Source organism: Mus musculus, chromosome 15 (assembly GCF_000001635.26).
Source record: "Mus musculus strain C57BL/6J chromosome 15, GRCm38.p6 C57BL/6J".
NCBI lineage: Eukaryota > Metazoa > Chordata > Mammalia > Rodentia > Muridae > Mus > Mus musculus.
This window is the reverse complement of record NC_000081.6, coordinates 100,431,405-100,457,860: the sequence shown is the minus strand read 5'-3', so window position 1 is coordinate 100,457,860 and position 26,456 is coordinate 100,431,405. Positions and strand designations below refer to the sequence as shown.

At 45.8% G+C, this 26,456-nt stretch overlaps 1 long non-coding RNA gene across 1 annotated transcript in view; it reads left to right on the top strand.

Annotated features, from left to right (window-relative positions):
* 5330439K02Rik overlaps window positions 1-18,617 on the top strand; it is a 29,124-nt gene extending 10,507 nt beyond the window's left edge. The window contains exons 2-3 of the long non-coding RNA XR_001781773.2: window positions 17,836-18,064; window positions 18,519-18,617. This is a non-coding gene — a long non-coding RNA (RIKEN cDNA 5330439K02 gene). The remainder of the gene's footprint in view (window positions 1-17,835; window positions 18,065-18,518) is intronic.
* The last annotated feature ends 7,839 nt before the right edge of the window (window positions 18,618-26,456 follow it).

The window sequence follows — 26,456 nt, the reverse complement described above, 5'->3', positions numbered from 1 at the left end:
ATGGATGGATGGATGAATAGATATAATGTAGTTAAAAGAAAATAAAGACGAGGCACCAATGGACTGCTACAGTGTGCTAGAAGTCAGCAAGTGAGAAGAGAATAGTTTCAGATTCAGCCTCTGTCCGCGCAGAGCATTCCTAATGCTTATTTTTAAGAACAAAGTGTTAGACCGTCGTTTGACCCCTGTAAGAGGGTAGTGACAAAACACAGGATGCTCTGAGAGAGGGGCGGGCAATCAGAAGAGACCTGGAAGCGGTCTAGAAGCTACGGTTCCTAGAACCGACCTCCGTCCGCTCCTCCAGCTGGTCGGTAGGTGTCGCTGTTGCTGTAAAGTCCGTGGCTGCTCTTAGAGCCATTTTGGGGGATGCTGAGGCTTTGGCTCTCATCAAACCGCATCAGTCTGGTGGAGACAAGTAAGTCAAAGTCTTCTAGAGCTGCTGCTGTTACCAGGAAGCAGCAGGGACAGCCCCGAGGGGTACTGATCGTCCAGCTCTCCTGGCTGAAGGATGACCTCGGTTCCTCTGCACCCTAAAGACATTTTTTCTGGCATCTTGCTCAAAGTCAAAAGCTCAGCTTGGCATGGCAGACGAGGTGGCACATGCCTTTAAGGCCAGCACTCGCAGGAGGCAGAGGCAGGCGGATTTCTGAGTTCGAGGCCAGCCTGGTCACCAGAGTGAGTTTTGGGACAGCCAGGGCGACACACAGAAACTCTGTCTTGAAAAAACAAGAACAAACTAGTTCAAACAAAAAATTAATATGTTCGCCTTGGATAAATTCTTCATAAGACATACAAGGAAAACGTGCTGTGTCTCGTTAATGCACTTTGTCTTTAGCCCCTCAGTTAACACAGCCCAAAATACCAGGTGGCAGTTTGCCTACAGGAACCCTCTTACACCTGCCCTCCTCTACCACCATTGCCCCCCGAAACTGATCTGAAGATGCAGGAGGAGACTGACATCTTGAGAAGGCCAAAGAAACAGAGCAAAAGGAAACTCCTTGCACAGCTGCTGAGGTGGCGGCACTGGCCTTTGCCCAAGAGGCCAAAGGTTTTAAATTCAGACTCCATTTCAGAGAACCTGACCTAAGTTTGAACTCGGGTAAACTAACAGGCTGGTACCTAGCATGAGTTTCCAAGTTGCCCCCCAACAAAACCTGAGCCTAGCTCCAGTCTCTAGGTTACACCCCCAACAAGACCAGTGTCTCCAGGTGATTCCCCCAACAAACCTGCACCCCAGGTTACAAGCCCACCCCCTGCCTAAGGACCACCAATGCAGAGGGAGCAGAAGCACTCCCAGCACCAGCCAATTATGCTAAAGGTCACAGGAGCTTGCCAATTAGATGCTTGCACACACACTCCCTGCTTGCTGCTTACTCTAAAGTCTTGCCCTGATAGATATTCCGGGCTCCCCCACCACCAAAACCGTTCTTCGTGACAGTGGGGGGGGGGAGCTAGCTCGAGAATAGAATAGAGACCCTGCTGTGAGTTGCATCAGATCAGCTCCTGTGTGTGTTTTGGGGATCACTAACTTTTCCCTGGCACATCAGCCCTAGGCTGGCCCAGCACGCCCCTCAGACTCTCACTGGGGACCCAGGTAGAAAGCACTAGCATTCCTTTAACAGTTAGAGCATTTGTAATGGTGAAAATGTCCTCCCAGCTACATGGCATTTCATTATTCTATGGGTATAACTTTGACTTTGTCAAAAATAGCCCCATGTTCCACCTGGTATTCACTAAGAGAGAACTCCAGGCACAACACATTGTTTGCATGAACTAAAGTCCTCCGGTGGCAGCAGGTGAAGCTCAGTCGTGCCGATGTGTTCATGTGAAATGTTTAAAAACATAGAACTGAAAAAAGTCTAAAATAATAAAATACAATAGAAAAAAAAATGTAAAAAGTGCCAGTTGTGGTGCAGCAAACCTTTAATCCCAGCACTTGGGAGGCAGAGGCAGGAGGATTTCTGTAAATGTGAGGACAGCCAGGGCTACAGAGCAAGTTTCAACCCAGCCAGGGCTACATAGGGAGACCCTATTGGGTCTCATATATATCTACACACATATATCATGCACATATACATGCATACACATACACACATATTAACATGCACACACAAGCACACACAGTCACACACATACACACATGTATATCAACATACAAGCACACAGACAGCATATATATATATACATATACATTCATAGTATGTATATACACACATGCACACACAAGCAAACTCACATATACACACAAGCACACACAGACACATGTATATACACATGTGCACATATGTATAGACACATGCACATACACATATGCACATACACAGACACATACATACAAACACACACACAGGTAAAATACATACACAAGCACATACAGACATGCATATACATACATACACACATATGTATATGTACACATGCACACAACAGACATTCCTGTATGTACACACATGCATAGATGTATACTCACATATACATATGTGTGTATATATATATACGTATATATATATATATATATATATATATATACACACATGCATATACATGTGCACACCAATGCTCTCACATACATGTATACACACACCTGTACATTTGTGATTAGCTCTTGTTATTAATGTGATGTGTGGTCCCCTGCTCCAGTGTACTGAGCTCCTATGAGCCCCTAATAAAGGTGTCAGTAGTTCAAAAGGGCTTTTAACACATTTTAGTGGACATTTAACAATATATAAACTACACTCGTAAGGTCACGTTATTACCATACTTTGACTTGAAAAATAACTTTTATGCTTTTTTTATAAGCAGAATGCTTGCTTATCTGTAGTCTTGGCTCTTCATTCAAGTAAGATTTTATGTTCCGTATTTACCGCCAATTAAAATTGTATAGGCCAGGTATGGTGGCACATGCCTTTAATCCCAATACACAGGCAAGCAGATCTCTGTCAACATGGTCAACATAGCAAGTTCCAAGACATCAAAAGTTACATAGTGGCTGGGTGTTTAATCCCAGCACTTGGGAGGCAGAGGCAGGCAAATTTCTGAGTTCGAGGCCAGCCTGGTCTACAGAGTGAGTTCCAGGACAGCCAGGACTACACAGAGAAACCCTGTCTCGAAAAAGAAAAAAAAAAAAAAGGGTTACTTAGTAAGATCCAGTCTCAAGCACACACACACACACACACACACACACACACACACACACACACACACAGAGACACTCACACACAGAGACACACACACGCACACTGGGTGCTTTGTTTTCCTGGCTTAGATAATGAGCTAGGCTTCTATGTTCCTTCCCTCAGAATAGCTAAGAAGTGATAACATGTGTGCTCATTTGCGTAATCACCTTTCCACTAGCTTATTCCTGGGTGTTTTGCCTACACGTATGTATGTGCACGTGTGTGTGTGTGTGTGTGTGTGTGTGTGTGTGTGTGTGTGTGTGTAGCCACAGAGGTCAGAACAGGGCATCCAATCCTCTGGAATTATAATTACAGACCATGGCAAGCCACCATGTGGATGTTGGGAATCAAACCCAGGTCCTCTGCATGAGAAGCCAGTGCTCTTAGATGCTGAGCCATCTCTCCAGCTGCTCTCATGCTGATTTTCATGTCTAGCCTAGGCTGGCAGGAGTTTATGGTTTTCCTGCTCCTGCCTCCCAGTTACTGGGATTACAGCTATATTATATGCCAAAATATTTTGCCTCCTTTTTAGTTTCTTTAAAAAATATATAAACTTCTTTTTTTTTAAAATATTTTATTTATTATTAGCATATATGATGGGGGTTAACCATGCCACAGTATGTTTGTGGGGTTGATTCTCTATTTCCATCTTTGCACGGGTTCAAGGGATCAAACCCAGGTTGCCATGCTTGTGTGACAAGCACCCTTACCCCTGAGTCATCTCACCAATCTCTGAAATATTCAGATCTCGGTGCACGCCTGTCATCCCAGCACAGTGAGGCCAAAGCAGGAGAATTTCTAGTTCAAAGCCAGCATTGGGCTGCATAGGAGGTTCTAGGCCAGCTTTTGTTATATAGGGGACCTTATCTCAAAAAGAACTTGACTCAAATGTTTATGTATTTATTTTGTTTATATTTTTGTTTGTTTGTTTGAGACAGGGTTTCTCTGTGTAGCCCTGGCTGTCCTGGAACTCACTCTGTAGACCAGGTTGGCCTCAAACTCACAGAAATCCACCTGCCTCTGCCTCCTGAGTGCTGGGATTAAAGTCCTGTGCTGGGACACGTGAGAAAGGAATGACTCTTTCTCACAATGAACAAGTCAAATTGAATGTCTTCACGTGATAATTGGTCATTTACAGCTGTCACCCTTGGTGTGTAATAATACTAAGGTATTCCTCTTCTTTTTAAAAATTAATTTTTTACATTTATTCATTCTTTAGGAAGGAGGGGCATGCATGACATGGCACACACGTAAAAATCACAACCTGTGGGAACCAATTCTCCCCTCCCCCCCAACAGGAGTTCCAAGACATGAACTCAGATCCTTAGATTTGGTTGCAAGCACCTTTGCCCTCTGAGCCATCTTGCAGGCCCTTCTTTGTTTTTAAATTAGTATACAAAGTGATGGCCTTTATTGTGGTAGTTCATACTGTGTTTCTGGTGATCCTCCTCTGGCATCTCCTTCTTCCATCTTCCCTGACCCTCCTTGGACCCTTAAACCCCTCCAAAGTGTCCCCTTTCCACTCTTGTGTCACATATATTTTGTTACCGTCTTTCTCTCTCTTATTTCCTTCCTTAATACCTCTCTCTTCTTTTCATGGCTTTGTATACACATATATAAAAATTCAAATATAGGATCTGCAGATGAGAGAAGATACGGTACTCCCCTCTCTGAGTCTGAGCCACTTCATTTAGTAAAACTGCATGTCTACCTACTTTCTGGAAAGCGTCATTATTTTATCTTCTTGCTTCTGAAAAGAATTCCACTGTGTCTATGTACCACATTCCCATTGTCCAGTCTGTAGATGAATTTCTAGGCTGGTTCCATCTAATGACTCTTATGAATAATGCAGTAACAGGCACAGATGTGCAAGTCGTTGTAGTAGGAGTTAGGCTCTTTTGGGTTGGCGCTCAGTTGAAACTACCTCTCTGACCTAACCTAGAATCCACGGGCGTGGCTAGAGACCTCTGGTTGCTGGATAAGGTGATGGAGTGAGCCAATGAGAAAGAGACAGCGCCAAATCTGGCTACTTGAGCCAATGAGATGCTGGGAGAGGGTATAAAGGTTTGCCCAGTTCCTTTAGCGTGTGTGGTTGACTGCATCTTCTCACTTTCGCCAACGGCCAACGTCCACATGTGCATCCCGGGGAGTGATTTCAGGTTGTCAGGCTTGGTATGAAGCCCTTTTATCAGCCGAGCCATTGCTCCTGTGTTTGGTTTTGTTGAGAAATCTCCATAGTGACTCCCATAGTTGTCTGCACCGGTTTCCACTTCTCCCGCCAGAGGGATCCTCTTTCCCCACCGCCTTCTAGCATTTGTTGACATTTTTTCTTAACGATAGCTATTATGACTGGGATAAAATGGGTTCTCAAAGTAGTTTTAATTCACATTTCCTGATGGTGAAGCAAGTTGAATTGAGATTGAACCCTTGCAGCTCCTGCAGAGGTTCCCAGAACCTGTGTGGCGGCTCACAACCGGCCACTCGGTTCCCGGAAATCCAGTATCCTCTCTGGCCTCTGCGGTCTCACGCACACAGGGTGCACATGCGTGCATGCAAATAGAACATTCAAATACATAAAAATAGCTCTTAAAATTGAAGTTTTCCTCGGGAGGCAGAGGCAGGCGGATTTCTGAGTTCGAGGCCAGCCTGGTCTACAAAGTGAGTTCCAGGACAGCCAGGGCTACACAGAGAAACCCTGTCTCCAAAAAAAAAAAAAAATGAAGTTTTCTTAATGAATCTTTCTTTTTAAAAATCTAGAGAAAATTGAGCTTTTAAAAATTCTTTTTTACCCTTTTGTTTTGTTTTGTGTTTTAGACATTGTCTCTTATTAGCACAGGCTAGCTTCCAATTCCCTAGGCAGTGAAGAATGACCTTGGATTTCTTAACCTTTATAGCGCACCACATCTCGTTTATGCAGGGGAATCTGACCTGGGGTTTTATGCCTGCCAGGCAAGCACTCTACCAATTTGAGTCATATCCCCTGTCCTGAATTTTTCATATTTAAGACTTAAAAGATTTGGGGAGATCAGCTACATAACCATCCGGCAGCTTGTTAGCCCTGCGGTGGGCCCACACTGCACCCTGGCCTGTGAGGTTCCCAGAGCCTCTGCCTGTATGTCCCAGATGTTGGAGAAAGGGGCGAGCAATGCCTTCGAGCTAGTTCCTGGCTCCAGCCCAGGTCCCCATCTGACAGCCTGGCGAGAACCCCGTGGTTCCGGGCTGGCTTCCCTGCAGCTAATGTGGTCCAGCCGTTCCTGGCGTTTGTTATGCTTGGGCAAGTGTCGGATGTGGAGGTGTCCGTAAGATGATGCTGAGCTTTAAATAGAGCCGAACCCGTGGTCCAAGACCACCAGAAAGCCATGGAAACCGTCATGCCTCATCCCTCAAAGAAAACTGCAAATGGGAAATCCCAGCGTTCCCAGAGTTGGCTCCTCGCCCTAGAAAGGAAAATATCGAGTTGTTAGTCTTTTCTCTTGGGGCAGGGCTGGAATCAAACTTGTCTTGACTTTGAGCTTCTGATCCTCCTGCCTCCACCTCCCCAGCGCTGGGATGCAGGCACTCGTGAGCACCCCTGGTTTCTGTGGTGCAGGGGCTGAAGCCAGGGCTTGGTGCCTGATAGGCAAGTACTCCAGGGACTGAGCTCTGTCCCCCAGCACCAGGTAAATCAGGCACGGTGTATGTGGCTGCATCCAGGCGCTTGGCCCTGTTCTGCTTTCTTATGGAACCCTGTGCTTGTTTCTTTCCCCCTTGGGACATTTTATGTGTGTTTGAGGCAGGATCTCATGAGCCCTGAGGCCAGCCTTGAATATGCTAAGGAGCCCAGGAGGACCTTGAACTCTGGTCCTCTTACCTCCAACGTGAAAGTCCTGAGATTATAGGCATGAAACACGCACCTGGTCCCTTAGGAATGTTTAATGACCAATTAAACGATGAAATAGTTATGTAAGTATATGTTTCTGGGGGAATCTCAGCTATTGTAGCTATGCATGCACAGTATAAATTTTTTATTAATTCTTTAGTTGGTGTAAAATAATAGATTTCATCATGACATTTCTTATATAATATAGGTATATAATTATACTCAGCTCCTGTTTTCACTGTGAATAATATAATTTAACGGTGTCTGACAAGGACTTGTAGCTTGGGGGATGTGTAAAAACTTTTAAATAAATAATTTTTTTTAACTTGGACTTTTATTTTGTTTGCTGGTTTGACTTTTTCAAGGGTTTCACTCTGTAGCCCAGGCTTTCCTGAAGCTCGCTGTGTAGCCCAGGCTGTCCTGAAGTTTACTGTATAGCCCAGGCTGTCCTAGAACTTGCAGTGATCTTTGACCCTCTGCCGCTCAGGTGTTACAGGCAGGAGTCTGGCCGTTCATACTTTTCAGATTTCCTTCTTTCATCTGTAACTTGGGCCCTTGGATGTTTTTGTTTATATTGTCAATGTAAGGTTTACAGTAGATCAAGGCCACTAGAGCTGCACTGAGGCTAGGAAGGAAGGTATGAACTGCAGGGGTGGCTCCAAGAGAAGGGAGAGCAGCCAAAGGGAATTGGGTTTTTATAGAAGGGAGGTATCAAGAGAGCATTACAGCAGAAGGGAGAATCTGCAAAGAAACTGTCACAAACAGAAAAATTTCTGAGGGACCCCTGGATACTAAGATAACAGGATGCTGTGGGAGGGCTTAGGGGAGCAGAATGCTGGGCCAGATTCCTGAGACTGCAGAATACACAGTTTTTATTCCTCAGAGGTTAGTTCCCTCTTGGCAGGGACTTGAGACCCAAAGAGTCAGAAGGCTGCAATCTTGGGAACCTAGGAAAGTAAGATTTGCGGCCTCTTCCTGCCCCTCTCAGCACAAGGCCAGATCTGCTGGTGGGAAGGTGGATCGGAAGGATAGAGGCTTAAGCACATAGACCGGTCTCCCATCCAAGTACTGCCCAGGCCCAGTCCTGCTTAGCTTACAAGAGCAGACAAGATTGTGCACAGTCAAGTGGTAAGGCTGTAGACAATATATTTTTCTTCCTTTTTTTTTTCCATTTCTTTATTTAGAAACAGGGCCTCACTTTGTAGCTTAAGCTGGCCTTTAGCTCACAGTGAACCACCTACTTTTGCTTCCTCCTGACAGCTGGAACTAAAGGCAAGAACCATTACATCCTGCTTTTAGAAGATAATTTAAAAATAACTCAATTATTCCCCTAATATGTATAATCTCTTCAATAATGATGGTGATTGTATTAGGTCCTTCTCTGTTACTGAGATAATAACCATGACCAAGGCAACTTAGGAAGGAAGGGTTTGCCAGGAGGAGGCACACACCTTTGATCCCAGCATTGGGAGGCAGAAGCAGGTGTATCTCTGAGTTCAAAGTGAGTTCCAGGACAGCCAGGGCCACACAGAGAAACCCTGTCTCGAAGCAAACAACAACAAAATAAGCTCATCGCTATCACTGGGAGTGGAACGGCAGAAGGCAGACAGGCATGGCTCAGGGGCTGGAGCTGAGATCACATCTTCATCCACAACTAGGAAGCAGAGAGAGCAGAGGGGAAGCTGACATGTAGCTTTTGAAACCCTTGCCCCCACCCGGTACCACATACTTCCTGCAGCAAGATCACACCTCCTAATCCTCCCCAAACAGACACCAGCTGGGGACCAAGGCCCAGGGTTTGTGAGGACATCTTCAAACCAGGACAGCACTAACATATATTTATTTATTTTAAAGATTTATTTAAAATATTTATATATTTATTTTACGTATATGAGTACACTGTAGCTGGTTGTGAGCTATCATGTGGTTGCTGGGAATTAAATCAGGACCTCTGCTGGTTCTGTCCCTCCGGGCAAAAGGTTTATTTATTGTTATAAGTTATATGTATATAAGTACACTGTAGCTGTCTTCAGAAGCTACCAGAAGAGGGCGTCAGATCTCATTATGGATGGTTGTGAGCCACCATGTGGTTGCTGGGATTTGACATCTGGCAGAGCAGTCGGTGCTCTTAACCTCTGAGCCATCTCTCCAGCCCAGCACTAACATTTATAAAATGTACAGAAAAGGATGTAAAACATATTGGAGAAGAGGAATAGATAAATTCAGCTGGATTATGGATTGCTTTTTGGTGTATAACAAACATCGCAGCTTCTTGCTAAATAACAACGTTGTCATATTTATAGTACAGTGACAATGAGGGAACTCAGGGCTTCATGATTTCCAGGCAAGTGTTCTATCACTGAGCCACACCCCCAACACTGAGAAGAGAATTTTTTTAAACTTTTTTAAAAAATAAGATTTATTTATTTTATGTATATGAGTAACACTGCTGCTGTCTTCAGACACACCAGAAGAGAGCATCGAATCCCATTGCAGATGGTTGTGAACCACCTTGTGGTCGCTGGGAATTGAACTCAGGACCTCTGGAAGACCACTGAGCCATCTCTCTCCAGTCCGAGAAGATAGGTTTTAATGTTAGAAATTTCATACTTCTGCTGTCAGAAGCCATCTAGGAAAGGCTATATGGCAAGCAAGCAGGTTTTCTGGAGATGGTCCACCATTTTGCATGGCTGAGATGGGTGAGCTCTGAGATGCAGGGTCCTCAGAGACTTCAGCCCAGGTTTGCTTCTCGGTGCTGAGATGCCTTTCCTGTCACTGTTACATGGCCTAATGATTCTGGGCATCAGCCCACCCTATTGAGTGATCTCCTGCAGGATCAATAGGAAGATGTACTTCCATGTAGTAATGCTGTGTAGGCAAACTGATGATTTCATAATTCCTGAATTGGTACAAGTAATGTCAAGCCCTCTATAGAATATACGCTGCAGATAGAGCTCTGTACACCTTCATGTGTCCTGAGCTGATTGCACTCGAAAAAGAAAGCAGGCTTGGAACACATTTACAATCAAGGAAATCATTCCTTCTAGGCTAGGAACGAGGCCTCTAACTGGTGGCTAGAAACCAGACAGTAAATGTTTAGTCAGGTACTCGTCTTAATGGAAAGACATGTAAACAATTCTGTTATAACTCTTTAAGCCTTATTGATCTATGACATGAGCTATTGCCTTAAACTTACTATGAACTTATGGAATGTAAAAATGCTTAGAAAACCATGTGACCAATCATCTGCAGAAGGCATGAAAACTAAGAACACCAATAAATTGGTGGTAGAGCCCTTTTCTTCTTCATCCAGGATGCGTGTGTCTATGTGTGCCTGACTCCCTGCCTTCCTTCTTTCCTTCCTTCCTTCCTTCCTTCTTTCCTTCCTTCTTTCCTTTCTTCCTTCCTTTCCTTCTTTTCTCTCCTCGTCTTTTCTTTCCTATCCTTTTCTTTTCTCTCTGACCCACAAAGAGTTAACAAACTCTGAGCCTCTTGCCTGGCCAGTGAGGAGTCCCCAGTCAAAGAGAAAAGAGCCCAGGTAACTAAGTTCTTCTTCCCCTCTGCTTTCAGCTGGAGCCACAGCCTTTGGCCCTAGTCACCATACCCCTCTCTGCCTTTTACCAGGACCGTGAACATCTGGGGGCACCTCAGCTTTCCAGGAAGCCTCAACTATCAGCGGCTTTCTAACCAGAGCTAACCACAAGCCTGTTGGGATGATGTAAACCTGTAACCCCTGACCTCCAAAGTGGAAGTAGGAGACTCAGAGTACAATGCTAGCCTGCACTATATGAAACCCTGACAAGAAAGAAAAGAATGGGAAAACTCAGAACTTTTTTTTTTTTTTTTTTTTTTTTTTTTGTGGATTTTCAAGACAGGGTTTCTCTGTATAGCCCTGGCTGTCCTGAAACTCATTTTGTGGACCAGGCTGGCCTAGAACTCAGAAATCCGCCTGCCTCTGCCTCCCAAGTGCTGGGATTAAAGGTGTGCGCGACCACAGCCCAGCTCAGAAAATATTTTTAAAACCCCCCATTTGTTTAATTTGTTTAACCTAGTTATCTATCTATCTATCTATCTATCTATCTATCTATCTATCTATCTAATCTATTTTGGTTTTTTTGAAACAGGGTTTCTCTGTGTAGCCCTGACTGTCCTGGAATTCACTCTGTAGACCAGGCTGGTCTTTGAGATCTGCCTGTCTCTGCCTCCCGAGTACTGGAGTGCTGGTGTTGAAAGTGTGCACCACCACCTTCCAAGTTAAAAGATGTGTTTAGGGCTGGAGAGATGGCTCAGTGATTAAGAGCACTGACTACTCTTTCAAAGGTCCTGAGTTCAAATCCCAGCAACCACATGGTGGCTCACAACCATCTGTAACGAAATCTGACACCCTCTTCTGGAGTGTCTGAAGACAGCTACAGCATACTTATGTATAATAAATAAATAAATCTTTAAAAAAAAAAAAGATGTCTTTACTCTTATATGTAAGAGAGTTTTGCCTGCCAGTGTGCCTGGTGCCTGTGGTAGTCAGAAAACATTAGATCACCTGGAACTGGAATTACAGGCGGTTGTGAGCCATCATGCAGGTTCTAGGAACTGTCCTCTGCAAGAACAGCTAGTGCCCTTAACTGCTGAGACATCTCTCCATTCCCAGTTTTTTAAAAACAGGACTTCAGTATAAACTCCAGGCTTGCTACAACCTAAAAGCAATGCTTTTGCCTCAGCCTCCTGAATGCTGGTGTCACAGCAGTGCCACCGGGCCTGGCAATTCTGTTTTCTTTGAGTGATTTGCTGCTGATCATGTTCTCATTAACCGTGTGCAAGATTTTTGATTTTGTATCATCACCTTGCATTTTAAGTAACATTGGTGTGGTGGTTTAAATAGGTTTGCCCCCCATAGACACCATGATGATAATGGACTGAACTCTGAAACTGTAAGCCAGCTCCAATTAAATGTTGCCCTTTATAAGAGTTGCCTTGGTCATGGTGTCTCTTCACAGCAATAAAACCTTAACTAAGACAATTGCTTTTAAAAATCATATTTCGGGCTGGTGAGATGGCTCAGTGGGTAAGAGCACCCAACTGCTCTTCCGAAGGTCAGGAGTTCAAATCCCAGCAACCACATGGTGGCTCACAGCCATCCATAACGAGATCTGACTCCCTCTTCTGGAGTGTCTGAGGACAGCTACAGTGTACTTACATATAATAAATAAATAAATAAAACTAAAAAAAATCATATTTCATATGCTTAGAGGTTGATTGCACCTGTATTTTATTTGTAAACTTTTGGAACTCGCTCTGTAGACCAGGGTCACCCCAAACCTGCCTCTGCCTCTGCCTCCCAAATGCTGAAATTAGAGGCATGCGCCAACACCATTGGCCTTAAACTTTTTTTTAAAAAGGACAGTTTTGTTGGATGGGGTTATGCACCTTTCATCCCATCACTTGGAAGGCAGAGGCAGGCAAATCTTCCTGTTCCAGTCCAGCCTAGTCTACAGAATGAGTTCCAGGATCTCCAGAGCTACGCAGAGAAACCCTCTTGAAAAATAAACAAATAGACAGTTTTTGAGGGAGTCAGTTCTCCTAGCTCCACTGTGGATTCTGGGACTAGAACTCAGGTCGTGACACTTGTGTGACAAGTGCACTTACCACTGAGCCAACTTGATGACTATATTTTTTAAAAGTTTTATATCACATTTACCAACTTTAAGAAATCCCAAGAGCTCAGTTATAGTTTGGTGGTAGAGTGCTTGCCAAGGGAGAACAAGCTGCCAAATTTAGACCCCAGTACCACAAAAGCAATAACAAAAATTAATATTTTTTGACAGTGTCCTGCAAGCACTGTAGCTCAGGGTGGTCTTGAACTCACGATGCTCTCGTCTCAGCTCCTGGTGTGCCAGGATGCCAAGTGTGTGCCACTCTGCCTAGCTACCATGGTTTCACTTTGATCACTCAATGTTTTCAGGCCTTAAAGTAAATTGTGACCAATTGATTTATTTATATTTTTATTTTATTTTATTTTATTTTATTTGAGGAGAAGCAATCTTTTGAGCCAGGGTATAGCTCAGCTGTAGAGTGCTTGTCTAGCATACACCAAACCCCAGGCTTGACAAAAGAAAACCCCTCAACAGACAGCCACCGTCCCCTAAATATGCAAATAAAAACAGGATTAAACATTTGATAGTTTTTCTTTTTCTTTATTTTATGGGTGTTTTCCTTGGGTGTATGTCTGTATACCATGTGCACACTTTGTCCGAGGAAGCCAGAAGAAGGCATCCGATCCCCTGAAACCAGAGTTACAGGTGGTTGTGCTAGGAATCAAACCCAGGTCCTCTGGGGAGCAGGCAGTGCCGGTTGGCATCGCCAGCTCTGTCTGAAGGTTTGATCGTACTTACCTAGGTAAAAGCCAGCAGGTTTGCAACAGGGGCTTGTATTCCTGCATCACGTTTCTCAGTGATGAGTTTTCAGTGCCACACACACCAGGCAGGCATAACACCACCAATCCCCATTTCCGTCTCGTTTCCCGGGGGACTCTGAACACTCCGTAACCTTCCTGCGATCTTGATTTCCACTTTCCTTTCCGGCTTTACTGTTAAACGCCTGGCTTCTCTGTTTGTATGGAAACCGAATACCCTTTAAGAAGGCAAGCTTCTTGCTCTATTTACATATTTGTTCCCTTGTTTGTTTGCATTTGAACAAGCAGAAAATGAAATGGAAAGACCGCCCTCCACAGCAGAGGCAGACCGGCTGGGAGGCAGTGGCCTTGGTTCATGTATGCTGGCCTGACTGCCAGTGTTCTAAAATGACTTTAAAATCCCCTCATTTCACTGCAGGGGAAACTGAGGCTTCGGATAAGAGAAGCAACTGTAGACTAGTTAGAGTCTGCAGTACTTAGTCTAGGACACAGGAACGCTGAGGAGCTGTTAGCGAACTGCACTTCTCAGTGTCTGTGGAGGTGTTTCTAGACAAGGACGGACCAAAATAGGTTAAGGCTTGCTGTGAATATGGGCAGCAAAACCCAGAAAGTCTGCAGCGCCCAGGGAAAAAGATGGGCGTGGCTATGCATGCCCGTGACGCAGCGCTGTGGGCTTTAGAGACAAGAGAATGCTTGCTGCTTGCCAGCCAATCCCGGGTCAGTGAGGGAGGGACTGTCGCAAGGAAATGAGGCGAGAGGGCTATAAAGCAGGAAACCCACCTTCTCTGCCGGTGAATACACACACACACACACACACACACATACACACACACACACACACACACGCGCGCGCGCGCGCGCGCCACACAAACACCCCCTCCCTCCCTTGCTTCCTCTCCTTCCCTCCCACCCCCCCACCCCCGCCCCCGCCCCCAACACCAGCTTTCATGTTGTTTAAGGTCATAGCTCTGTGACAAGCACCCTTACGCGTCATGACTGGTAGCTTTTCTTCTCGGATCGAACCCACGCTGGTCCAGGCTACTGTCTTTAGGGGCTATCAGAGGACAGGGAAACTGAGCTGCCTCTAGGTTAGCTGCAGTTGGGTTCTGGATCTGATCTGACTCAAAGGCATTTACTGGCTTTCTTTCCCCCCAGTGATAAGGAGATCGCTGTCAGGCCTCCCCATGCAGTAGCAAAATGTTATCATCTAGAGATACTGTAATCAGGTAGATACTTTGGCCAAGTTACAGAGAGCCAGCGGCGTTGTGGTAAGCAGGCATTTCCTGCCATGGGACATTTTAAAACAAGGAATATAATGAGCTTCCACCCTAAAGGGAAGATTCTGTTGCGCATGTATGTATTGTATAGAAATACATATAACACATGTTTGTACTTACACAGGTAAGTGTATCTATGTCTATATAGATATATGCACAAACATAAATTATTTTTTTGTTTGTTTTGAATCGGGGCCTCTCTGCATAGCCCCAGCTGGCCTGGAACTCACTCTCTAGATCAGGCTGGCCTCCAACTCACAGAGATCCACCTGCCTCTGCCTCTGCCTCTGCCTCTGCCTCTGCCTCTGCCTCTGCCTCTGCCTCTGCCTCTGCCTCTGCCTCTGCCTCTGCCTCTGCCTCTGCCTCTGCCTCTGCCTCTGCCTCTGCCTCTGCCTCTGCCTCTGCCTCTGCCTCTGCCTCCAATTAAAGGTGTGTGCCACCACCACCCAGCTATACCTGTTGGAGGTGAGGGGAGAGGAAGAGAGTTTTTTTTTTATAAAGATTTATTTATTATTATATCTAAGTACACTGTAGCTGTCTTCAGACACACCAGAAGAGGGCATCAGATCTCATTATGGATGTTTGTGAGCCACCATGTGGTTGCTGGGATTTGAACTCAGGACCTTCAGCCACTGAGCTATCTCTCCAGCCTCAGTAAGGGATTCTGAAACCTCAAAGTCCATGATTAATAGTGTTAGTCATATTAAACATGAGTCTCTGCCACCAAATATTATAAAACTTGTGTTTAGGGCAAAGAACGCAAACCTTCTTTCTTACCTCATAAGACTTCTGTGCACATATTTTAGTCCCCATGACCTGGTAAAATCTTTGTTTACACAACAGACCCTGCTTCATTCTGGGAACTCGATGACCTGGATCTGCCACCCCCTTTCTCCATCTTCAATTCCTATGCACGAGTTCTTTTAAGACTAGACTAGGCTAGGGCTGGAGAGATGGCTCAGTGGTTCAGAACACTGACTGCTCCTGAGTTTAAATCCCAGCAACCACACGGTGGCTCACAACCATCTGCAATGAGATCTGATGCGTGTGTTTCTAGACAGCAACAGTGAACTCATATATAATAAATAAATAAATCTTTGAGAGTTCGAGGCCAGCCTGGTCTACAGAGTTCCAGGACAGCCAGGGCTACACAGAGAAACCCTGTCTCGGAAAAAAAGAAATCTTAAAAAAAAAATAATAAGAGTAGACTAATAAATAAGACTGTGAGGTCTTATCCTAGTCAATGCGGAAAAGACACAGCCACCATGTGCTAGAATAAAAACCAAGTGCATTTGCTGTCTCTGTACAAATCTCCTAGATCTTCAGTTCTCAACCTCTCTAAAGTAAAGCGGCAACCCTTTAATACACTTCCTCACGCTGTGGTGACCCCAGCCATAACATTATTTTTGTTGCTACTTCATAACAGAAATTTTGCTACTGTTATGATTTGTAATGTAAATATCTATGTTTTCCGATGGTCTTAGGCAGCCTATGTGAAAGGGTTGTTGGATCCCAAAGGGGACATTAGCCAAATGTTGTAAATCCCTGCCCTGGATCAAGAGTGAAGTTTTTGCCTGTCATGATGGTGTGGGCCTTTAATCCCAGAGCTCAGGAGTCAGAGGGAGGCAGATCTCTGTGAGTTTGAGGCCAGCCTAGTCTACTTAGTCTACTTAGGAGTTTGAAGACAACTGGGGATACACACTGAAACCCTGTCTCAACAAAACCAAAGTAAACAAATAAATACAATAGAGCACTCTGCAACACATGCACTGAGGTTGCAGGGATATGCAAGGAAAAGCAGGGTTCCTATGCCAACTCATAAAATGTAGTTTTATTGAGATTTTATTTTAAATTATGTATATAGCACGTGTGCGCATGCATATATGTGTGTGCGGTGGATGTGTGTGTGTGCGTGTGAGTGTGCATATGTGTGTTCATGTGTGTAGGGAAGCCAGAGAACAACCCCAGGTGTCACTCTTCAAAAGCCATCTGTGGTGGTTTGAATACCTGGTCCCCAGTTGGCGCAGCATGGCTGAGGGACAGGTTCGGAACTAAACAGCCTCGTCTCCTTCCTGTCTGCTCTGCCTTTGGGATTGCAGCTGAGGACGTGAGTGCCTTGCTCCCTGCCGCAGCTTCCAGCCTAGTGCTCACTGCCACGCTTTCCCTCTAACGCTCTGGAACCATAAGCCCAAATGCACTCTTCTCTGTTGCCTTGGTCACGTGTTTTATCTCATTGATATGAAAGCACCTTGTTTTCTGAGATGGGAGCCCTCCCTGCCTCCCAGGTCACAGGACGGCAAGCATGTGCCACTGTGTCAGCTTCTTAATGTGGGGTCTGGGCACAAGGCAAGCATTTCACTCACCAAGCTCCTTCCACCCCCACAAAGGTTTGCTTGGGCTTTCTTTGCGGGGGTGGGGGGCATGAACTGATGCACGCGTGTTGTGTGTAGGTTGTGTGCGTTCTTGTTAGTGTAGAAGTTATTCACATGGTTATGCTCACGTGAATACACGTGTGTGAAGGCCAAAGGTAGGTGTTTGGTGTCTTCTTTTTCCTCTCTTCTTTTTCTTTCTTTCTTCTTTGTTTGTTTTCTGACACAAGATCTCTCTGCATATCCCTAGCCGTTCTGGAACTCACTATGTAGACCAGGCTGGCCTCAAACTCACAGAGATCTTCCTGTCTCTGCCTGTAGTGTAGGAATCAAAGGCTTATACTTAATGTTTTTGAGAGACAGGTCTCACTAACCCAAAGCACATAGATCTGGATACTCTAGCAAGCCAACAGGCTTCAGGTGTTCCCCTCTCTCACCCTCCACTCCCCATTGCTGTGTGACAGGCATGGAACACTTGGATACACGTGCACAGACATGATGAACTGAAAAATATTGTTTTCTCATTTATTTTGTTTTTGTTTTTTGAGACTAGGCCTGTCTGTGTAATGCAGGGATTAAAGGTGTGTGCCACCATACCCAACATCCCATTTTTTTCATAAATTCTTTGAAATATATATATATATATATATGTATTTAAATGGGGTGTCACTACTATCCCTGGCTGTCCTGAAACTCACTATGCAGACCAGGCTCGAACTCACCGAGTGTGCTTCTTTCATCCCAGCGCTCAGGAGGCTGAGGCAGGGGGATCTCTGTGAGCGTCTCTCCTCTCCCTGTGGCCCAGCAGTTTCTGATACAGAGGAGATGCACTGTCATTTGGGGGAAAGCGTCTTGTTGCACTTGGTTCTTAACTTGTGGCTCACAACCCTGTGCCCATCACTCCGTGAACTCTGACCTGCACTCTGCTCTGCAAGAGGATGAAACTCAGCAGGTGGAGACGTTCTGTCATTAAGGTAAACAAAACAGTGTGATTTAAGTTCCTAAAACTGACATCTGACTAGCCAGAAGTTTCAGCTTAAAAATAGCCTAAAGTACTAGTGATAACTTTATGCTTTTTCTTTGGATTAGACTGGGTAGGTATTACTTAATTTATTTTTATTTATTTATTTAAGATTTAGAACCTGGAGTATAAGGGGAGTGTGGCGGTTCATATTTGTGTTCTCTAAAAATATCTTTTGTAGGGTTGGAAGTGTAGTTCAGACGGTAGCATTTGAAGCCCTGGGTTCATCCCAAACCCCTATAAACTGGGTGTGTTGGTTACACACCTGCAATCCCAACACTGGGAGGAGGAGGCAGCGGGAGGATCAGAAATGCAACGTTGTCCTTGACTACATCGTGACTCTGAGCACAACTGAGGACACTACATGTTAAAATACCTTTTTTTTTTTTTTTTCCTGTTTCCCTCAGAAACCCCAGAGCCTCTGTAGAGAAGACTGGCAGTGTGTCCCACAAGCTCTGGGACAGAGAACCAACAGTGTGACTTACAGGAAGGAGAGCTAAGCAACGGCTGGCGGGGGGGGGGGGGGGGGGGGCGGATCTTCCAGGAGAAGGGGGCTCAGTTGGCAGCTCTGCCCAGTTTAAACTGCGGATTACCTGACATGTGGGGGTGGGGGTGGGGGGATGGAGCCTGTGGGAACTGTGAGCCTCTTTTCCTGTCAGAGGTAGTAACTTGTAGTTTGTTGTGAGTTCACTGAGTTTGACAGGCTAGCACGAGGCAGGCTAGTCTTCTGCCCAGATGTGTGTTGTGTGTATGCCCGTGGAGGCCAGAGGTCAATATCGGGTCTCTTCTCAGTTTCTCTCCACTTGATCTGTTTTGTTTTGTTTTGTTTTTTTTTTTGAGACCAGGTTTCTCCATGTAGTTCCATGTCCTGGAACTCAGTTTGTAGACCAGCTGGCCTCAGATTCAGAGAGATCCACCTGCCTCTGCTGGGATGAAAGATTTGCCCCAAAGCGTGGCTAGAGTTTATTCTTGCCTGTTACCATTGGGCGCTCTGCAGCTTCTGGGCCTTGCCGTGAGACTCTTTACCACCTTTTTTTTTTTTTTTTTTTTTTTTTTAGGTTTTTCGAGACAGGGTTTTTCTGTATAGCCCTGGCTGTCCTGGAACTCACTTTGTAGACCAGGCTGGCCTCGAACTCAGAAATCTGCCTGCCTCTGCCTCCCGCATGCTGGGATCAAAGGTGTGCGCCACCACACCCGCTCCTTTACCACCCTTCTTATTCTGAGCATCTTGGCTTCTCCCTCCATCTTTCTAGAGGAAGAGAATAGGCTTGTGAACAAGGCCCCAGGTTTGTAGCCTTCTGAAGGGCCTGGAAAGAAGCAGGTGAAGAAGATGAAGCGAGGGAATCATCGGGAATGAGGGAAGGGAGTCGCTGGAAGCGATCTGCAAAGGAATGAGGGAAGAAAACAATATCCCTGGAGGCGGCTTGCAGGTGGCTGCTGAAGTGACCACATCCAACCAGGAGCTTCATTATCGTTGGCTAAACTGTACACCCCCCAGGGTGGTTAAGGCTGAAAGAACTATAAAGGTTGTGAAGTGGTGCCTGCTGAATTTCCAGGAAAAAAAAAAAATTCCTCCAGCCATTAGGGCACCAACCTCCCCTTGTTCTTTACTCTAAGAATCTCCAGACCCCAAGAGCTGAGACATGAACCTGCAGCTAAGTCCACTAAGCAAGAAATTAAAATCCCCATCACGGCTCAGTGGGTGGTGGTTGGCCTTGTTTCTGATCCCACAGTTCAAGAAAAGTGGCACAGTGGAGCCAACACCGGTAAGAGATGACGGAAGGAGGTTTGATCCTGAATGACCAGAGCGCAGGAAGCAGTCTTCAATGCCAATCACTCTTTATCACCAAGTCGCGATGATTTTGTCTGTTTCTTTTTCTTCTGGGGCTTAGGACTGAACCTGAGACTTTTCCACTCAATGGCCAAGCTGACTCTCCAGCCGATCCTTGGGGATTTACCGACAGAACCTTACGGAGTAGGCAATTGAGGTGGACGTCGTTATCTTAGCACACACGGTTCGCAGACGTGGTCTCAGTAATTACGCCCTGAAAATGAACTGGTAATCCTAGGATAGATCCTGTGACAGTTAAGAAGGTAGAATAATCTAGAACCATGGAAGATGTGGAAGAACTTTCCAGGCCAATGTCAGCGTTGGCTCGTCTATGTCAGCTGAGAGGAGGGAATTCCCTTGAGAAAATGCCTTCATAAGACTGTAGGCAGGCCTGTAGGGTATTTTCTTTCTTTCTTCCTTGTTTTTCTTTGTCTTGTTTTGAGACAGGTTTTCTCTGTGTAGCCCTGGCTGTCCTGGAACTCACTCTGTTGACCAGGCTGGCCTCGAACTCAGGGATCTGCCTGCCTCTGCCTCCCGAGTGCTGGGATTAAAGGTGTGCGCCACCACTGCCCAATGATAGTTCTGAGTTCAAAAGAAATCAGGCTGAGCAAGCCATGAAGAGCAAGCTACCAAGCAGCAGCCCTCCACAGCCTCCGCATCAGTTCCTATCTCCAGGTTCCTGCCTGGATTGAGTTCGTTGACTTCTCTCAATGGATTCTCTGATTCTGAATATGTAAGCCAAACAAACCCTTTCCTCCCCAGGCCAGGTTGCTTTTGGTCATGGTGTTTCATCACAGCAATAGTGACCTTCACTAAGACAGATGGCTCAGCAGGTAAGCGTGTTTGCCACAAAGCTGCTGCTCAGAGCTGTCTTCTGAATATGCCACGTGCCACGGTGTACGCACACACCACTCAAATAAACAAAAAGTGTACTGATTAAAAAATAATGACTCAAACCTTTCAGAAGTCAGTGTATACGAAGGATGAGTGTGTCACGGGGGAAGAGCCATGCTGGATACGGGTAGTCACAGGAACTGTAGGGATTCAGTCAGTGAGGGCATGTCTCTTGCCCTCTGACTTCTCCCGCCTCTTTCCCCCGTGCAGACATGTGCGCCACCCTAAGCTTTCCCTCTCCCAGGCAACATAATCTTTGCTAAGGCTTGAGATCAGAGGAATTTTTACTTTGTGTCGTCCTTGGCATTAAATAAGGGGACCTTTACCCAGCATCAGCAGGAACCACCCTTGGGAGCCACTTAGTGCTGCCTGTCACGTCCACGGCAATCAGAACAAAGGGTCAGAGTTCAGAAACCTCTTTGAGGGACGTTCTCCCGAGTGAGCCCGTGTTGGCCCCATCCTCAGTCTTCAGGTGCAAGGCAGGTTACAGAGCTGCTCTTGGGGACTTAGGTCCTGTAGGAGACAGGAAGCCCCTGCCTCAAAATGCTCTCCATACAGCACCTTGACATACACAGCAAGATCCCCAAACCTGGCTAAGGGGAACCAGGATTTTTATTTTTATCTTTATTTTTCTGTGCTGAAGATTAAACGCCAGGCCTCGCACGTTGAGCAACATTCTAAGCCTAAAAATAGCTCAAGGGCTTTACAGTTCTGTCTGTGGGGAAATATTGCTTCATCAGGTAATGGTGGCACATGCCTTTACTCCTAGCGCTTGGGAGGCAGAGGCAAAAGAAGGTTGATAGTTCAAGGCCAGCCTCAGCCATAGTTGTAAGACTGTCTCAAAAACAAAACAATACATACATCCTGTTGCTTCCAAGTAGGAAAGCAGGTGTGAATGTATGCCCACCCTGTCTTAGCATCTGCCTGCCTGCCTCTTTCCTTCCTTCCTTTTCTTCCTTCCTTCCTTCCTTCCTTCCTTCCTTCCTTCCTTCCTTCCTTCCTTCCTTCCTTTCTTTCTTTCTTTCTTTCTTTCTTTCTTTCTTTCTTTCTTTCTTTCTTTCTTTCTTCTTTCTTTCTTTCAAGTGGACCCAGGTTAAAATCAAAGAGGAAGGAGCCTTAGTTGAGGAAATGCCTCCATGAGATCCATCTGTAAGGCATTTTTCAATTAGTGATTGATGGGGGAGGCCCTAGCGATTTGTAGGTGGTGCCGTCCCTGGGCAGGTGGTCCTGGGTTCTAGAACAAAGCCAGCTGAGCAAGACAGGAAGCAGCACCCTCCACAGCCTCTGTATCAGCTCCAACTTGCTTCTTTCTTTCCTTCTTTCTTTCTTTCTTTCTTTCTTTCTTTCTTTCTTTCTTTCTTTCTTTCTTTCCTTCCTTCCTTCCTTCCTTCCTTCCTTCCTTCCTTCCTTCCTTCCTTTCTTTCTTCTTCTTCTTTTTTTTTTGGAGGGGAGGGGCTTCTCTGTGTAGCCCTCAATGTCCTGGAACTCTCTTTGTAGACCAGGCTGGCCTCTCAAAACTCACAGAGATCTGCCTGCCTCTGCCTCCTGATTACTGGGATTAAAGGCGTGTGCCACCACGCCCGGCTTCCCAGCTTGCTTTTTTGATCATGATATTTTGTCACAGCAATAGAAACTCTAACTAAGACACAGGGTTTCTCTGTGCAGCCCTGGCTGTCCTGGAATTCACTTGTGGACCAGGCTGGCCTCGAACTGAGAGATCCACCTGTCTCTGCCTACCCATGTGCTGGGATTAAAGACATGTTCCACCGATGCCCGGTTTGTCCTCAAGTTTCTCACTTGCTGTTCCCACTACCTGCAGTTTCTCTCACAGATAGGCGTTCATATCAGCCAGACTTGTGCTTCCAAACCACTGACTGAGGCAGAGAGATGCTTGCCTCAAACGCACAGGAACCTGAGTTTGATCACCAGCCCTCTGTGAGAGTAGGGCGTGGTGCTCATTCCCAGCGCTCTGCAATGAAGAAGACAGCCCGCTGGCCAGTCAGTGTAGCTGAACTGGCAAGCTCCAAGTTCAGAGAGAGACACTACCTCACAAAATAATATAGTGACGCTGGGTGTGGTGACACATACCTTTAGTTCCAGCATTTGGGAGGCAGAGGCAGGTGGATCTCCGTGAGTTCAAGGTGAGCCTAATCTAGGGAGCTCCAGGACAGCCAAGTCAGGGCTACACAGAGAAAACCTGCCCCCTCCCAGCCATAACCCACCACACACAAAAATGTAAACACATATGTATGCATACACACCCATACATATTATAGAGGGTAATGGACGGAGACACCAGATCTTTGGCTTCCAGATGCACACATGTATACCACCCCACATGCACACACACATGAACATATATGTACACACATAAGTTAGGGAGATCTTCCCTATGTCCCTTCTAAAATACCCTTGTCTCTGTCTACAGCTTTTGCTGACCCACTGTGATGGCTGCTCTCGGTTGTCAACTTGACTATACCTGGAATTATTTAAACTCTCAAAAGTGGGCTTTTTGCTTAGTTTGAAGTGGGTAGATCTGATCCCCACATGCCCGTGTCTAGACTCTGGGTCTTGAGACAGGAAGGAACCGCACTCTCTGTCTCTTTGCTCTCTCCTTGCTGCTAAGCCCATTCCCTCACTGGCATTACAGCCTCCTTCTTTGGGATTCCAGTGTAAACTGAAGACCAGCTGGGACATGCAGCCTCGTGGACAGAGCAACTTCTGGATTCTTGGACTTTGCATTCACATCCAGCCATTGTTGGATTAGCTGGACTGTGGCCAGTGAGTAATTCTAACAAATCCTCTTCTATATGTATAGAGAGATGCTAACTTACAGAGTTCTGCTATTCTAGAGAACCCTGACTAACACACCTCCCCTTTAAATTATTCTACATTTATGTGTGCGCGTGTGGGCGTCTGTGCTCCCTCGTGTCACTTGTGTCACATGCCATAGTGAGCGTGGAGGTTGGAGGACAACTCGTGAGAGTCGGTTCTCTTCCAGCATGTGGGTCCTGAGAGTCCAACCTAGGCTCTCAGGTCTGACAATGGCACCTTTACCTGCTGAACGTCTCACTGGCCCCAGTTTCTCTGTGAAGCTCTAATGTGTACACTGGCTGGGCTAGAACTCCCCATGTAGCCCAGGCAGGCCTCAAACTCATAGGCATCTGCCTGCCTCCTCCTCCTGAGTGCAGGGATTAGAGGCCATGTCTTTCTAACATAGCCCTTTCAGCGTCCAGCGCCTTGATGTCTCTTTGCGACGACTCCGCGGGTCTCTGCTCAGACTGGGTGACTGCTCTATGTCCAGGGGTCACTTTGTGTCCCCAGTACCCCTAGTTATTGTTTTTGGTTTAGGATTTGATTTGTGACCCAAGGGAGGCATCTCCAGACTGGGGATGCAGTTGTAGGTGTGCAATACTCTCTCTGTGCTATCCTGAGAGAAAGAGCCAGCCTAGAGCAGGGGGTGGGCTGTCTCCTCCTCTAGGGGAGCCAACCTAAGAATAAAACCGTGCTGGTTCTGAGGCAGAAATGAAGGCTGACAGTTGTCCACAGGGAGAGTGGCTTAGGGATGGTGTCTGGGCCCCTAGATAAGCCCTGCCCTAAACTCACACCATTTTTGTTTCCCAATCCCGTGCGTGACTCAGGGCCTTTCCAGCACAACCAGTATGAACTGGATTTCTGCTGTGGACAATCAAATCAGAAATAAACTGTAAAGAGGTCCAGGCCGAAGGAGCTAGCCTGGGCTCCACAGGGAGACCCTGTCTTTAAAACCCAAACTCACACACTTTTAGTCCCAGCACTCAGGAGGCAGATCTCTGAGTTCCAGGCCAGCCTGGTCTACAAAGAAAGTTCTAGGGCAGCCAGGGCTACACAGAGAAACCCTGCCTTGAAAAACAAACAAACAAAAAACCATACAGACAGTAGTCAGCTTTTTACTTGTTTACTTGAAATCTGCAGGGTCTCAGCACTTCACAAAATAATCTTGTACACACAGAATTTAGCTTTAACAAGGTTATGAGTGATCAGGTAAATGTTTTAGGGGTCTTGCTTGTTTGTTTTGGGAGAGGTTCTCTTACAGCCCACGGTTTAAACTCAGCACATAGCTGAGGATGATTTTGAACTCTGAATATTCCTGCTTCTACCTCCCAAGTGCTGGGACTGCAGCCACTGTATCCTGTGTGCGGGTGCTCTCTCTCTCTCTCTCTCTCTCTCTCTCTGTGTGTGTGTGTGTGTGTGTGTGTGTCTGTCTGTCTGTCTGTCTCTGTCTCTCCCTCTCTCCTGAGAACTCATTATGTAGCTCAGGCTAGCCCGACTGTAGGATGCTTCTGCCTCAGCCTCCCTTTGGATTACAAGTGTAAGGATTCATACCCAGCACACCTATTTTTCATTCATTAAACTAAAAGCTTACAGAAATCACACATGTTCAATAGCATACAGATAATAAACGACAAAGCAAGAACTCATTGTGCTTCTGTCGAGTCTGAGTCAGGCCTGAGGCCGATGTGAGTCCATATGCCCAGGATCCAAAGACTGAGGCAGGGGGATCTCAAGTTCAAGGTCAACCTGGGCTGAACAGTGAGGCTATGGCTCAAAAATCAGCACTGCACTGCACCTCAGCACTGTACCCCAACACTGCACCCAGCACTGTACCCCAACACTGCACCCAGAACTGTACCCCAACACTGCACCCAGAACTGTACCCCAACACTGCACTCAGAACTGCACCCAGCACTCAGGAGAGCCAGGACTGCACAGAGAAACCTGTCTTGAGAAAAAAAGAAAAAGTGGCTTAAATCCATTCCAACTCCATTTATATACATCCACAACTAACACAAGGCTCTATAAGTAGCACCTTCCTTGCTATCTGTAGCATTTTCTTATGTTATTTTTTAATGTATTCTTATGTATTTAGTTAGTTAGTTACAGGCCTTGTTGTAAAGCTCAGGCTGTTCTCAAAGTTATCATCCTTCTGTCTCAGTTTCAAAAGTATTGTTATTATTGTTCCTTTGTTCTGTTCTGTTTGTTTGTTTTTTTGTTTTGGGCAGCTGCAGAAAACCTGCCCAGAGCTTTCTGAATGCCAGGCAAGCTGTCTATCAATAATACCCATAGTACTCACAGAGTTGATATCAGAATAAATTAATGCATTCCTGGGTCTCGGAGATGGCTCAGCCTGATGACATGAGTTTTATCCCTAGATCCCAGGGTGGGAGGAAAGAACTGGCTCCCAGGAGTTTCCTGTGACCTACACACACATGCTGTGACACACATGCTCCTATGCACGTGCGTGCGCTCACACACACACACACACACACACACACACACACACACACGATACATAGTTTTTTAAAAGTAAAAATTTTGTGTATATAGGTTTGAAGAAAACTATCAAAGTTCACTAACATACAATGCCAAATCTAACCTAAAATGTGATGTCATAGCTACTGAGTACAACTGATATGCTAAGTATAGTGTGAGAGATGACTTGTAATGTACATTAACAATCCTTTGGAGGGTTTTTCGGTTTGCTTTTGGTTTTTTGATTTTGTTTCGTTTCGTTTGGAGACAAGGTCTCTCTACATAGCTCTGGCTGTCCTGGAACTCCCTATGTAGATTAGGCTGCCTT